Consider the following 16,533-nt stretch of genomic DNA (forward strand, 5'->3'; position numbering starts at 1 on the left):
ATTTGAGGAAAGTGCGTACAAAAAGTAGGGTTTTGTTGAAAAGGATGTTTGATCAATTTTATTAGTCTTGTTGTGTTTCTGTTGTCTGTCAATTAAGTCTTATTGATGACCTGGGCTTAAACAGTGATGTTTTGATTATGAAATGAATGATTGAAGAATGTTGAAGATACTTATTGTTTGTGATTGACGTTCAGTGAAGGTTCTGTGGTTTTTTCAGAATTATGCAGTGGATTTGAGTGTGAATTAGTATTTATTTCAGAGTGATAGTGGTCCATTTTCTAGAATGCAGTGGTTCAAGATTTGTACGCAGGTATGCTTCATGGAAAGCGCATACACACGCGGGTTTGCTACTGTAAAGTAGTGTATATATTTTGATATATGGTTAATCAAGGTTTTCAGTAACAGAATCTGGTTTCTGTGACATGCAGTGTTTTGATTGGTGTTCTGGTTACAATGATCTGACTGTTTTGGTTGTTTAAGTTTTGGTTTCAGTTGATGACTACGTGATTTGTTGCAGTGATCAATTTGATATTTGATATTTGGTTTTCAGCTTAAATGTTGGTAGTGGGTCTAGTATGAAAATTTATTGAAATGTGGCCTACAAGTTGTGATGTTTTGTAGCAGGTGGATCCAGTATGAAAATTTATGAAACGTGGTCCCCGAAAGTGTTAAGGGTTGGAGCCTTTAATGAGGGGGTTTAATATTCCTTCTAGTGGTAGTTGGTAAATCATATCATGGGGTTGGATTTCCCTTCTGGTAGGTGTCGGTAAACGAGATCAGGGGGTTGGAGCTTCCTTCCAATGGGTGCTGGAGAATGAGAGAAGGTTGTAGCCTTCTACAGGTGGGTTTATGTGTGCTGGTATGAGTCTATGCTAATACAAGATTGTAATAAGTTTTTCTTTATATTAAAAAGAAGATAGAGACGAAAACAACGATGGTTTTTTCTCACATTGGGTTTCCACCTTAAATCCTGGTGTTCATGTGTGATAGTTTATTTTGTTCTTACTGCACATGGTTAATATCTGTTTAGTGAAGTACTGATGCATTGGCTTAAGATAAAAAAAAGATGAATTAATTGAAAAAGTAAGTTTATCGGATGTACGCTAATTGTCTGAATAACAGTCGTGTACATACGTGGGTTTCCTTCCATAAAGTCACATATAGAAATCTGGATATGAAATTGAAAAGTTTAATGATTTGAAAATACTCATTCACCCCCCCTCTCGGTATTTTTTCCCAACAAATATTGTAACTCCAATTAAGAGTTGAAGGAGTCAAACTTAACCACTAGTAAGCTATTGAGTTGTATTATAATTAGGCCACTAGGAGGAAAAGGGGTTTCATCCTATTCGAGTGCATTTTGTTCTATAGATGAGCAAAGTAGTTGAGAGTGGATAGAGAGAGAGAAAATATAGAGGGTTTGTGTATTGTAACAGCACATGAGCCATAGGTCTCACTTTGTACTTGCATCCATTTCCATTAAGAGAAAGAGAGAGAAAAGAAACCTCACCTTCCAACTAGGTTTTATCTTATAAGGATTTCTGGGGTCATACCTTGTTATTATGGTTGTGAGTGATTTTATTTGTGTATGTTCTCTAATTTCCATATTTTATATAATGCACACTAAGCATAACACAATAATTAATGAATTCATAAAATCAAGGTAAAATTAATACTCATATTATAAATTTCATATTTCATTTTATCTTAGTAAATATGTTATGAACTATTTAACGAAATATCCACAAAAATTTAAGGATAAAAAGCCATGTTGCTTTTAATAAATATTTAACAACCAAAGATTATAATAAAATGTAATTAAGTTTGTTGTTAAAATAAGTTTAACTAATGAAAATAGGGAAGTAGTATGTCTTAGAAGTGTCACTATTAAATGTTCCATTATCTAATAATACCTTGAAACCCTCCCCTCCATGGTTGGTGGGTTGAGATGACATCATAAAAACATAAAATTTTAAATGTTGTTTTATTTTGGTTTGAGTTTTTTTAATTGTCCAAGTGATCCATATTTATGAATTTAATGAAATGATATACATGTTTATAGCCAAAACACAGAGATACAACTTGACTTCAATTAATAAATGGAAAATGTTGAAACTGTATAAATTCATGACAAAGTAAACTAGCTCGAATGGTGGTAGCTTATCTTTGAGGAGATGTGACACATGACTTCACTGAACTATGTTACAATGAGGATCGAAATCCTTTTTATCATAAATAAGCAATGAAAAAACCTAACCCTAGGAGATGAACCGCCAAAGGTTTTTAGGCATTAATGGGGTAAGTTGGAACGTCAATTTCCTAGGGTTATAAATTTATCATACAATCTCTATTTGGAGCGCATGATAGGTCATTGGTAAGGTCGTTTCAAGAAGTACATTTTATGACTATTCACCAAGTCAATTACCTAGGTTGACATGTTTCCCCAAAAAACATCATTTTGGTCCTCAAAATGGCTCCGAAAGTCCAAGACCTAAAAATTGTAGAAAAATCCTGCCAAAAATAGAAAATTATGTTATGAGCCATTGGAATAGGTGGGTGGCCACTAATATCCACCTATATAAATCATCACCTCTTAATAAGAAATGGTACCCATTTCATTGAGTGCCTCCATTAGACAGGGAAAATTCTATTGAAATTGGTCCTTAGTGAGCCACTAGCCTTGGTGCAGGAGCAGTCTTGCATTAACAACTCGATATAGAATGACCCTCTATTAGCGGGCACTCTTAATATGTGCGTACATGATATAATCAATGGTGGCTTGTTGAATGAAATTAGGGTTTTCCTTTTTCGGTAACAGTTACGTTGTGATTTTTGATGTGTCCAACAATGGTGGAAAGTATGGTTGAAGGCGGTCCATATTGAACATTGGGTGTAGGCCACAAAATGGGGGGATACTTAGCTCAAAAGAATTGCCACCCACAACCTTGGTGATGATGTAAGGTCCATAGTGGAGTGGTCAAAGCTTCTAATGGGCCCCTGCAAGGCATTCCTTCTACAAATGCAACCAAACCTTGTCTCCCACTTGAAACTTGTGTGGCACCTAGTGTTGATCATGACATTGTTTGTACTTAGTATTGGATTTTTGCAAGATATCATGGATCTGCTAGCAAGTGTGTTGAATTAATTCAATAAACTTGGTAGCCTTTGCGTCTTCAAATTTATAATCTATAGATTCTTCTTGTGTAATTGCTAGGGGCAGTGTGACATCACATGACACAATGGTTGAAATCCTAGGCCCACCTAAAAGGGGCCATGACCAGTTGAGTTACAAAGAGATTTGTTGTAGATATGTTGAACATAGAGGATATCCTCATCCCTTGTTCGTGGATTCTTGGAGTTTTAGATTCATAAAATGTGCACGATCATTATTTTGATGACCTTTGTCCAGTCAACAATCTGGGGGTGGAAGGTAGTTGATTTGGTGAGCTTGGTTTCTGACAATGACCAAAGGCTTGACTAGAATGCACTTAGCAACCTACTATCATGATATGATATGATGGTCTATGAGATCCCAAAATGTACCCACATCCGTTTGAAGAAGAGCTTGGCAGTGGCTCTGCTGTGATACTCTTCTCCCAGTAAACCAGAATGGCCATATTAGAAAATCTATCAGTGACCACAAACACATAGTCATTACATGCTTGGTATAAGGAAGGCCAAACATATAGTCCATCGAGATGGATTCCCAAGGTTTGTTAGGAGTATGTAGAGGGGTGTATAGGACTTGCTTCTTAATGGTTGGTTTGGAAATGGCGCAGGCAGTGCATGACTTGATATGCTTGCCAACATCTTGTCGAAGTTTCAACCAATTAAAATAATTCTACATTACTTACGTAGTCTTATCCACTCCAAGGTGCCCTACTACCCAACTGTACTATGCTTCTTAGATTAGCTTGACACACTTGCTTGAAGGAATGCAAAGGTTTCCCAGGTAGTACAACAATCCATCTTGGAGGTGAAGTATGGAACTTGCTTGCCTATCCTCAACATCTAGTATCTGGTAGTGAATTTCAAATCATTATTATAAAATTGTGGCCATATGGAGGTATCATCCCGACAACAGTTGAGAACTATGGTCAGTGCCACAACCAAGAGTCAATTGAGGTAGTCTACGACATGATTGGTGCTACCCTTCTTGTATTTTAAGTTCAAATGGAATTGTTGCAGGTATGTCGACCATTTCTAATGGTGGTCATTATGTAACTTCCCTATGTCTGCATAAATTGAAGAGGCATGTGATTCGTGTGGATGATCATCTCCTTCCCCATAATATAATGTTTCCATTGTCAGAAGGCCTGCATGATGGAATAAATCTCCTTATCGTAGGTAAAACAATATTAGAGTGTGTTTCAATGTGATAGGCCATTGAATTCCCTTGTTGAATGATGATTTCACCAATAGCATAGTCAAAGGGATCTGTCTCAACCTTAAATGGCTATTGCAAGCCTAAAAAGGTGAGGACTGGTGCAAAGAAAAGGCATTTTTTTAGTTCACCGAATGCCATTTTTTGTGACTTGGACTAAAAAAACTTTACTTTTGCTCCACCCTTGGTCAATTGACTTAAGGGCCAAGTGATAGAAGAGAACCCCAACATGAATATTCAATAAAATTTAGCAAGGACCAAGAAGTTGCGAATCTCTGTTAGAGTTTTCAGGGTCAACCAATCTCAAATGACTTGGATATTGGCTGGTGTAATAACCCCAGATTAAGGTTTCATGTAATAAAGGATATTAAAGGAAAAAAATAACAAGACTAAGGTCATGGGACACGTATTCCAAGTTGAATGAGGGGAGAAATATTATAGTGGGCATCAATTTGGGTTTATTATTGGCTATGGAAATTGGCAAAGGAAAAGAGGAAATAAATGGGATTTAATTATGAAAATAAATAAAAATAGGAGAATGGGAAGTGAAGAGACTCAAATATGCATGCAAGAGAAATTAAAGGGAAAATGAAGAAAAAGAGATACATCAATGATAAAAAGGCATCAAAGAAACAATTCACAACATTTTGTCAGTTTTTTCTTTGGAACAGTTTCAAAGAGACAGAAAGAGAGCAAGCAAGAAAGTAGAAGGAAAGCAAAGGAAAGCAAAGGAAAGCAAAGGAAAGCAAGGGAGTGAAAGGATAAAGTTGGATCAATAGCTTCAATAGGAAGGTTTTGTTGGTAATAAGTTGCATATGTGATTTCCTTGTTGGGATGTAAATGCATGGTACATGCATTTGATTACTTGGTTCATTTGTTGTCATTAGCATGGGTTTTGCTTGAATTGATAATGGTTTCAGCCTGTCCTTGCCATTTCCTGGATAACCATGGTGTGATGGGATTCTTTCTTGGTTGAGATTTGGATTGCTGGAAGGTTTTGGATTCGGTTTTGGTGGTCTTAGGAAAATCCCAGGGGTTGGGGGTGGAGATGTTTTTCTTCAGGAAGCCCTCGGTAGGTGGGTGGAGATAGGAAAATTCCTCTAGGTATGGTGAAGGAATTCTGAGGCATCCAAGCTTGTTTTGGTTTTGTGATCTCGGGATCAGTTTAGGTGATATCAAAATAACTTGAGGGTGGACGTGGTTTAATCTTTGGAGTCCCTATTTGGTTATGTACTGGTTTATCCCATGAGATCCCACATTCATGCTTGGAATATGGCACGGGGGTGATTGAATAAAAGAGATATTTAGTTCAGCCCAATCTATGGTCGGGTGGTACGTGGAAGTCCCTTAACTTGGTTGGATTTTGTATACGTTAATATGAACTATTTTCCTTATTATGGTTTATGAGCACATGTACTAGTTATTATGTGATATTATGGTTGATTTGTCATGCTTTCTATTATGACTATATGCTAGTTATATGCATGGTTCTATGATGTGCTCTAGTTATGGTTCTTGTTAATGATTTGATAAGTTATTGAATGGATGATGAATGCATGGGATAACAAGTGTTGTTTCAGCTACTTGAGAGGGCAATGGACCTTCTTAATGATTCTCTGATGAAGTTCAGAAGTTTATGCATTTAGGACCTGTAGCTTTTGTGTTTATCATATATTTGATGAACTGTATATCATGTGTTAGGCATGTCTAGGTCAAGATCTTGCTCAAGTTTTGAATGGTTGGCATTGTTATCATCTTATTTATGTTTCTAGAAATTCATTGGCAATTCTGGGAAGTGGTCTGGAGGCTAGCCTGAAAAAATGGCATAAAAATATCCACCACATGCACATAATTGAGGAATTTTGGTCATAATCGCATGCATGTAGGCTTATGGGTGTGATTGGAGCCTCATAACTGCATGCATAGTGTGTTAAGGGTGTGGTTGGGATGTGAAGCTAGTGAAAAACAATTCCAGCTCTGGATCTAATCATTAAAGGTTGTGGACTGAGTTTTGGGTGATCTAATGCTTTTGAGAGGTATCAAAAAGTTTTTGGTTTGTTGGCCCCACTTCCATAACTGGGACTTGGAGGTTGGGTCATATCATAGTGACACTCAACTCATGTTTACCCCAAAGAGCTTGTAAAAGTGAGTAAATGTGGGAGGGGTCGTTATAGCTGGATCCACATGCACACCTTTCTCATCAATAATGTGGCCTAGGTATTGGATGTTATCCATGTTGAGGGATAATTTTTCCAAGTTAGCACATAGATTGCATTACCATAGAGTGTGAATAACCTGTTGAATATGATGCAAGTGTTTTTCCCAACTCTTACTGAAGATGATAATTTCATCAAGATATACAACCATAAAAGAGTCGGTGAAAGGCTACATGATATCATCCATCATCCTCATGAAAGTTGTTGGGGCATTAGTCAACCCAAAGCGCATGACTAACCATTCAAAAAGACCCTCCTCAGACTTGAAAGTAGTCTTCCAACATCAGTTGGTTCTATTGGGACTTGATGGTAGCTAAACTTCAAATTGATTTGACTGAAGTACTTGACACCCTTGAGCTAGTCAAGAAGGTCATCAATTTGAGGAACCAAATACATGTTCTTGACTATGATTTTTCAGGCTCGATGATCAATGTTGAGTCACCGGGTCCCATCTTTCTTTTGCATGAGTACAATAAGGCTACCTCAGGGTGAGGAGCTTAATCAAATGTGCTCTTTTTGGAGAAGCTCTTGGATATATTGCTTTATTTACTCAATTTCTAGAATAGAGTAGTAGTAGACTAGCTCATTGGGTAAAGTACCGTTGGGGGCGAGATCTATTGAATGCTTGACCGAACAGTGTAGAGGTACCCCTGTGGATGAGGATAAGATATCTTTGTATTCTTCCATGATCTTATCCACTTGCCTCTGCTGAGTGGAGGAGCCTTCTGTGGAGGCCATGGATGCAACCACAATCTTCCCCTTGCTTTGAGAGTGAATCAGGAAGAAGAAAAATTCCCCATTATGGGAGATTACCTTACAACATTGCATAGTAGAGATCAAAGAAATGGTAGTAGGTGAGGCTAATTTTTCTATCTTATATAGTTGTTTTCCCAAAGTAATAATAACACTATGAGGTCCAGAATCATACATTATGATGCTTCCACAAGTATGGTTGGCCTAACAAAAAATCACATACTTCATGGGGAGAAACATCACATAATACCTCATCCTTGAACGACTTGACGTTGTAGGGCACATAACACTGTTGGTAGGCCTAACCGCTTAACGACCTCTTCCAAGGTGAGGTTCCTTTGACTCCTACTATCAACAATGAAACATAATAGAGCACCTTTCACCCACATTTGTGAATGAAAGAGGTGCTAACCTTCCTTTGGATCTTTAAGTTCACTTTGCTAGGCCTTGGTGGTGGCAATGGTGGCTTTGGGTTCTATATCAATGATATGTTTCCCCTTTTCTAGGTTTGGTTCAGAGTCGTAGCTAATGTAGCTAATGTCTAACTTTGAGACTTTTAGCTCAACCACTGATTATTGCCTTGCGCAACATTCATTGGTGTTGTGAGAAGGGCTCTTTTGGAACTCACACCACTTTCCCATGCCTTTCTTCGTATTCACGTTGATATTCTTTGTTTACATCTTAGATGGGTTATATTGTGGTGGTTCACCATGGATCTATCCTTTGTTCTATTATTTGGGGATGCCCTTGCCCCAATTTTGTTGCAAATGATTCGCGGATCCAAAGTCTCGCTTCTTCTTTTTATTATTTTGCTTGATTTTGACAACATAACAATATGTTACATTAAGTGAGGAGATGTCTAGGAACTCCATTTCTGTCTGGATGAATCTATGTAGACATCCACTGTACTTGAGCACCAAATGTCACTTAGAGTCTTTGATACCCATCTTGGTGTGCAAGGTATGAAAGATATTTGTGAACTCTAACATTGCTTGGTCCCTTTGATGTCATAGTGTGGTCCATCTCATGTACTGGTCTTCATAGATTCCAATAAGGTAATATTATTCCTTAGCAACTCCTTAAAAGAGTCCCAAGTGGGTGCAACTAAAAATAGTGCAAATTCCTCCATGATATTTTGGTGATGGTAAGTTTTCCACCAATCCTTGACATGGGGGCCGACCTTAAGGAGTTTAAAGGTAATATTTTCTATATTGAAAATTTGTAGACCAAAAAATACCCTTCTAATAGAGTTAACCATCTATTTAGCACATCTACATCAATATGGACTTCAAATATAGGAATATCAAATTTAACTTGTACCTTAAAGGGGGCATCACCTCAAAAGTGGCCACTTGATGAAGATGTGTCGCCTGTTGGCATCCATCAAAGTATCTAGGAAAAATTAATAGGATCTCATGCTCCCTTGCCTTACTTCATACTTTTCTTTTGCCATGGGCAACCACCAAAGACAACAAGGATGGCCTTGCAAAGGGCTCAAGTAGTTTGAGTCCCAACTCCTTACGCCCTGACCTTGTTGGGGACATGTATGGAAAAATAAATAAAGAGTAGACTATTTTGAAATCATTGATCTATATCTATGAAGGGAAGGAAATGATATACAAATTTATAACCAAAACACATATAAACAATGAAACTTGACTTTTATTCATAAATGGGAAATGTTGATATTGTATAAATGCATAATGAAGCAAACATAACACTCCCTTCCACCCCCTTGTACTATCCTAGGAGATGGAAGATTTTACTTATGACTTAACTCAACCTGTTAGCGCTCGAATTTGGCCTCAGGCTGAAGAAGACAAAATCCAAGGCAACATCAAACCACTTAGCCTCGTTGGACAGGAGAGGGCTCTCTCCGGGTCTATCTCGGAAAAAGGTCTTCAAAGGGCTGAGATGACCAATAAATAACACTAATTTTAGGCTAGTAAACTGATAGGGAAAGTTTGATTTCAAATTTTTAGGGTTTTGTTGGAAAACAGAGCACGACAATTTTGGGTGCGGGGATGAGACACAGTTTTTGCAGAGGTCTTTTTTGGGAAAGGTAGGAGATTGTCTTGATGCCTTTGAAGGAAGTGAATGGATAGGTATGACTGGTGAGGAGCTAAGGAGAGCGAGAAACCATCAGGAGTTCTCCTTAAACAGATGAAAACATAGATATTAAGCAAACTTAAAGGCAGAGCATAGAAACCATGAATTCTACCTTAACACTTCATTTACTTAATTTGCAGAAGAGAAGAGTAGGAAAATGATGCACATAAAAAACTTACAAGTACATGAGAGAAACACACCATCAACACAAATCACCACAGGAATCCCAAATCGTGTTGCAAAACCCTGGTCTTTCCTTTGCCAAAATTGCAGAGATACAAAGAGTAATACAGTCTAAGCTTATCCCTCAAGAGTCCAACCACGAAAATGACTAAGAAAGTACATAATATAGGCAAGCTAACACATTTCCTTGCCTCTAGGGGTCGAGCTCATCATCCTAGGAGCTGTTTCAACCAATTCTAAACTGAGCACTACAATCTAGGCAATCAAAACAACTTGCCTCTATAAGTTAGGAAACCAATTCATTCATTAAATTTTTTCCATTTTATGAATGAATCTTCTAGAATAGGTAAATAAGTGTCATGTCAACATAAAATTACATTAATTACATCAAGGAGGGTGAAAAATCCCACCAAAAGTCAAAACTGGTCAAATGCTGCGTTTTCCTGAGCTGAAGATGAAAAATTGAGAAAATGTCCTGATGCGTAGCGTGCCATTTCTCAACGCGTAGCGCGCCTTTGAGCCCACTTTTGGGGCACTTCCCTACATCCAAATGAGGCTCAAGTGGGCTTGTTGGAAAGGTATGGATGTCTACTCTCCAGCCCAAGTGGAATTTCTCAATTTGGTGCCCATTTGCCCCTCCAAAAATGCAATCTCCCAAGACTGCTTCCTGTGTGTCCAAAAAGTGGCAGAAGGTCATTTTTTGCTTGTTTTTTGACCTTTTGGGGGCTCAAACCTCAATGAAATGTCTTGGAAGTGGCTGAGCAAGTGTAATTTGTCATGACAAATCCAAAAATGCAGATTTTTTGTGAAATGGACCTCCCCATCTTCAGGGTAGCGCGCGGCGCGCTACGCGTTGAGGGCAAAAACCTGTTTTTAGCAAAAAAATTTCAAAATTGACCAAAATTGCTCCAAATTTTCTGAATTTTGAGCTGGGGGTGTATCATTGAGCACCATGCTCCTTCAAGGAGGCTTCAGCCAAAATCTGAAGTGGATCGGGCCTTTTCCTCCGTTTTAGTGCCTTGGCCAATCGTCCTTTGAGTACCTTCATTTTCGCTTTGCACACATGCATGCGAGCCCAATAATGATTCTTCATGTGGCGGAGCATATCTTTGTCCCTGTTTGCCTTGGCTAGCAACTTCTCTAAATGAGTGTTCACCCGAATGAGCATAGACCCTTGCTCAATAGGTGTCAAATCACCGGGTCTCTTGCGAGCCAAGTTCCGGTCTTCTCGGATCCTCCGCAACTCATCAAGAGTGTGTTCATCCTCTAACTGTTTGTTGCGCTGCTCTAAGTATTTGATTGTCCAATTTTCCATTTCCAACTTCTGCTGTAATAAGTGATTTTTAGCCTTTTGTTGCTGAATGATCTCCTTTCGCTTCGAGCTAGGAGAACTGATGTCAAGGTCAATAATGTCTATGTCCGGATCACCTGATGGTCCCTCACCAATCATGGGCTGCTTACCTCTCTCCTGTACCTGTGCTGCTGTCGAAAGCGAGGCCCCTTCCACCTGATGTGGAGATAACACTCGCTGTGCTGATGAAGAAGGCGAGACCCCTTCCACCTGGTGTGGAGATAATACTCACCGTGCAGATGCAAATAAGGCCCTGTGGCCTCTCTGATATGTAACACATGCTGGAGTGCTGACATGCTCGGGCTCTGGAATGTGAAACTGATGTGAAGGCCCTCCCTCATCATGGACAATCTCAGGAGGTGGCTGTGGCACCGTGAAGAAGTCGCGAGAGATGAAATCCTCCCAAGCAATACCCTGCTGTGCCAACTGATGCATCACTATGATCTCGATCAGTGCATAATGATATATACTCTTGTGTTGCTGTGCGGGGTTCTTCCTTTGCACTAAGGGCACCATCCTCTCTATATTTCGGCACATGAAAAATGGAATGTTCATCATTCGTACCCAGGTGAAATGCATCAACAAACGGATATGGTACGAACATAAACGTGAAAATCTGCCTTCACAAGTGAAATAGCGCATAATGAGCCTCATCAAGGGTGCATACTCATCCCTTAAGAATCTGAAGGGAAAAACAACAGTTAGGTGTCTCATACATCCGGGTTTGATATATGGTTGATAATGAAATCTGTCTAGCTGTTGGCGCTTGTTCCACTCCTCCCCAACATTTGGTATCCCGGTGGCTTGAGCAACAATTTCGGGTGATAGGGTGAAATCCACTCCTGCAAGGTTCACATGACCATTGTGCAAATGTAGGACAAACAAGTGGACTAGTTCTCTGTGGTGTTGAATTTGTCAGATCCTCTCACAATATCCAAAGCATGACTGATACTAAAAACATGTCATTGCAAGTGGACAAGCTTGCAAATGAGCCAGAGAAGTGGGCTCCTCCCTGACATGCCGACCACCTTTACCACCCTTGTGATGCCTCCTTGGCACTTCTACCTCTGGTGTTGAATCACTGTCATAACTCTGCTCATAATCTGATTCGGTTTCTGACATGGTTTTGAAGGCAAGATGGCTGAAATGTATTGCTGACTTTGCACCCAATTAACTGCTGTTTGACTTTTTCAAATGCTGTCACTAAGGGGACATAAATACAAGGGGATTGTTAGGGATAGGGGAACATGAGGGAATTAGGGACAATAAACATAAATAAGGAATTTAGGGATGGCAACATGGGAAATCATAAAATTGTGGGATTTTAAGGTGAAGTAGGGTTTGGGAATTTAGTAGGTTTTAGGGATTTTAGAGAGAAAGATTATGAAATTTTATGGGAAAATTTGAAAGAGAATGTTGGTGAAGATGAGGGAAAAGAGGGATAAAAAATGGGCAACCTTGGACAGCAAAATATTTTGAAACCCTAGCACCACTAAGTCTTTAAATCTTCCACAGCAATATAGGGTTTTAACTTCTCATTTTTCATGGCATTTTAACATATTAATTTCTCATTTATCTTGCAAAACCAAATCTAGCCATGGAGGAGAGGCCTACCTGAAATTTACTTGAGAGAAAAGAGGATTTGGTAGCTTGCTGGCAGTTTATTGGACGAAAAACCCAACGCGTAGCGCGCCTTGCCCAATGCGTAGCGCCCCTCTGACGCGTAGCGCACGAGCAATTTTGTTCTGAGAAAGGCAGCCTGATGCGTAGCGCGCCCCTGACGCGTAGCGCGCCCTCCCTGATGCGTAGCGCGCTTCTGAAACTGCCCAATTTGCTCAATGACTCTTGAAATCGCCTTTGCAAGGATTCACTTAGCTTGTGAGAGGCAAATGAGTTGCTAATGAAGAGTGATGTGCTTTTATAGGCTCGCTTTAGATTTTTATTTGCCCAAAACCCACTTTATAATGTTTGAGTGTTGACACTTTTTGAATTAATTGGCTCTGACTTCTGGTTTCCTTTCTTTGAAAAAAATTGGTTGAAATGATGATTTCTTCTGAAAATTTTTGCAGGGATAGCTTCTAAGATGCTTTGGCAAAGGAGACCAAGGCTGCGCTTCAACATTTGGAGAATTTGAAATTTTGACAATTTTTACAAAAACGAGATAATGACCTTTGTTTTTCAAAAACAGAGTTTTGAAAACAAGGTGAAAATTTAGCTGTACAATAGTGAGAATTATTGAATGATGTTTTATGAAGGACATCCCTCTGGCCTGCTGGTGCTTTATGACCTCTCAAGACAAAAATTGACTCAACCCTAGACCTAAGACCTCGAAATTTAAAACAAGATGAATGACCCTTTGAAGATTTTAATTACTTAAACAAACCTGAACCAGCAGTGCCAAATAGGAGGGGAATAAAAAACACAAACTCCCTCCACCAGGGTTATGGCATGCCTAACGGAATGCAACATGATCACGCTGATGGGACTCCTAATCATGAAATGCAAAGAGCTTTGATCTCTGGTGGAGGGCTACTAGACTGACTCTAACACAACCCTCATGGTCTATTATGAAGATGGGGCTGCAAAAATCCTCTATTTCCAACCTCATCAAAGCTTAAAAAAAAATTCATCATTGTGTTTAGCTTGTCGATAGCTTTCTAGCGATATAAATTTGATCTCAATCTGACTCCTAGATTGAAAGTTATGCCCATTTGAAGTTTAAACCATTAAACTTACCATGTCAGCAAGGCACTGCCACATGGAACCCTCATGTAACCCAAGGGAACTTGCCATGTCAACAATGAGAAACCATGTGGCACTACCTCATCGACATGACACTATTTCACATCATCAGAATTCTACCACATGACAACCACATATGGTCCATGTGGAACTACCATGTCATCTTATCTAGGGCCCACATCATCAATTGGTTCTTACGTGGTGTCCATGTTGTCCCTTGTCAAATTCCCTTGGCACAACCACGTCAACTTATCTCCATGGTCCCATATGGTTCAACACTTCTTGTTATGCTCTTAACCTGCAAAAAGATACCCAAATACAGAATATGCGAAGAAAGATACCCAAAACATAGAATAGTGAGAGACAAAAGCAAATATGTTATTATTCAGAAAGCAATGTTCACTGGCCTCTTCAAGGGCGAAACCTCCAATAGAGTAGAGCTCGATACAAAAATAAGACACGATGCTCCTCGCAGGGAGTCTCTATCCTTTATATATGACTCATACATGCAATACCAAGGATCAATACCATGGGTTTTATTGATACCATCTATCTAATACTACGACCCATTTGCAACTAACTGTGGTCCCGTCATTAATTGTGGGTTAACCACTTACAATTATTAATATGGGCTTTATTGACTCTTGACTATGACTCGATCCCATTACATAAATAAGGGGTTAGGGTGGGACCCTAACATGCCCTCCCCCTTAAGACTAGCCTTGTCCTCAAGGCTGAAGCTGCGGAAACTGTTGAAGAATAGTGGCTGGTTCCCAAGTTGCATCTTCTGGAGAGGTGTCTTTCCACTTGACGAGGACTTCTCTAATCATGCGGCCCCGCAGGTGCCTGTCTCGTGTGTCTAGGACCTGTTAAGGTTGGAGCCAGATTGACCCTTCTTCGTCCAATTCAGGTAGACTGGTTTGAATTCTGTAATTGTTCCCAATCACTTTCTTGAGGCATGAGACATGGAAAACTGGATGGATTTTTGCAGTAGGTGGCAAAGCCAACTTGTAAGCCACTTCTCCAATGTGCTGAAGTACTTGATATGGTCCGTATAATTTTGGAGATAGTTTCTGACAACCCTTGTCTTTGAGTGATGTTTGCTTATATGGTTGTAGCCTCAAAAAGACCTGATCCCCTTCTTGAAATTGGCGCTCTGAGCGATGCTGGTCTACCTGTTGCTTCATGCGGTTTTGAGCTTGATGAAGATTCTCTCTAATATGGGCGAGCATGGTTGCGCGGTGTTGTAGGAGTTGATCCACTGCTTGTACCTTTGAGCACCCCTTGATATAAGAAGTAGGGGAAGGAGGGAGTTGACCATATACTGCTTCATAGGGAGTCATTTTGGTGGTGGCATGATAGTTGGTGTTATACCACCATTCAGCCAGAGGTAACCACTGTACCCAAAGATGTTGCTTTTCTGAAGTGAAACACCTAAGGTAGGTTTCCAGACATTTGTTGACGACTTCAGTTTGACCATCCGTTTGCGGATGATAGGAAGTACTGAGTTTTAGTTGAGTGCCTTGTAGCCTGAAGAGTTCCTGCCAAAAATTACTGGTGAAGATTGGGTCACGATCAGACACAATAGAAGTGGGCATGCCATGCAATTTGAAGATCTGATCCATGAAAGATTGAGCGACCAAAGTCGGTGTAAACGGGTGGGGTAGGGCGCAGAAATGAGCATACTTCGAAAGTCTGTCCACAACCACCATGATGACTGACTTGTTTCCTGACTTTGGAAGACCTGTAATGAAATCCATAGAAACCTCCGTCCAAATTGATGTCGGGATGGGCAATGGTCGTAATGTGCCTGGTGTTTTGACGGTCTCTCCTTTGTGGCGTTGACAGACATCGCATTCTGCTACGAAAGTAAGGATGTCCTTTTTCATGCCTGTCCAAAAAAATGATCTTCTGGTGCGAGCATACGTCTTCTGAAAGCCTGAATGTCCTGCAATGGGGGATGAGTGCAATTCTGCAAAAATCCGACTTTTGAGGGTGGATGTTGGTGATATTACGACTCTGTCCCTGTAGCGAAGAATCTCATCCTACCACGAGTAGCCCTTGGTGTAATTTGGATCTACCTGCAATTGATAAATGAGTTGGGAGAGCCCGAGATGTGAAAACCATTCCCTGCGAGCCTCTTCAATCCATTCTGGAATGGGGAGGGAAATTGCTAGCAGAGTACTTTCCTCCTCAAATTGGCGAGATAATGCATCCGCTACACTATTGTCTTGCCCTTTCTTGTAAATGATCTCATAATCATATCCCAGCATTTTGGCAAGCCATTTATTTTGTTGTGGGGAGGATAGGCGTTGCTCCAAAAAATATTTAAGATTGTGATGGTCTGTGCGGATTTGGAAACGTTGCCCCAATAAGTAAGGTCGCCAGGTCTCTACTGCATGTAAGATGGCCATCATTTCCTTCTCATAGGTAGATTGGCCCAGATTCTTCCCACTTAGTTGTTTGCTTGTGAAGGCCAAAGGTCGCCCTTCCTGCATTAAGACCGCCCCAATACCCATACCCGAAGCATCACATTCAATGACAAAAGATTTGGTGAAGTCAGGTAGTGCTAATACTGGAGTGGAACACATGGCATTTTTGAGAGCTGTAAATGCCTGTTGTGCATCCTTATACCAGAAGAATGAATTTTTCTTCAGGAGTTGAGTGAGGGGCTTCGCTATGCGACCATAGTTGCAGACAAATTTACGATAATAGCCCGTGAGACCCAAAAATCCTCTCAAGATCTTCAAGGTCTTAGGTTGAGGCCAATCCTGCATTGCTTGGATCTTTTTGGG

Source organism: Pinus tabuliformis, chromosome 5_2 (genome assembly GCF_031772625.1).
Source record: "Pinus tabuliformis cultivar Carrire ecotype Pingquan chromosome 5_2, CPIR1, whole genome shotgun sequence".
NCBI lineage: Eukaryota > Viridiplantae > Streptophyta > Pinopsida > Pinales > Pinaceae > Pinus > Pinus tabuliformis.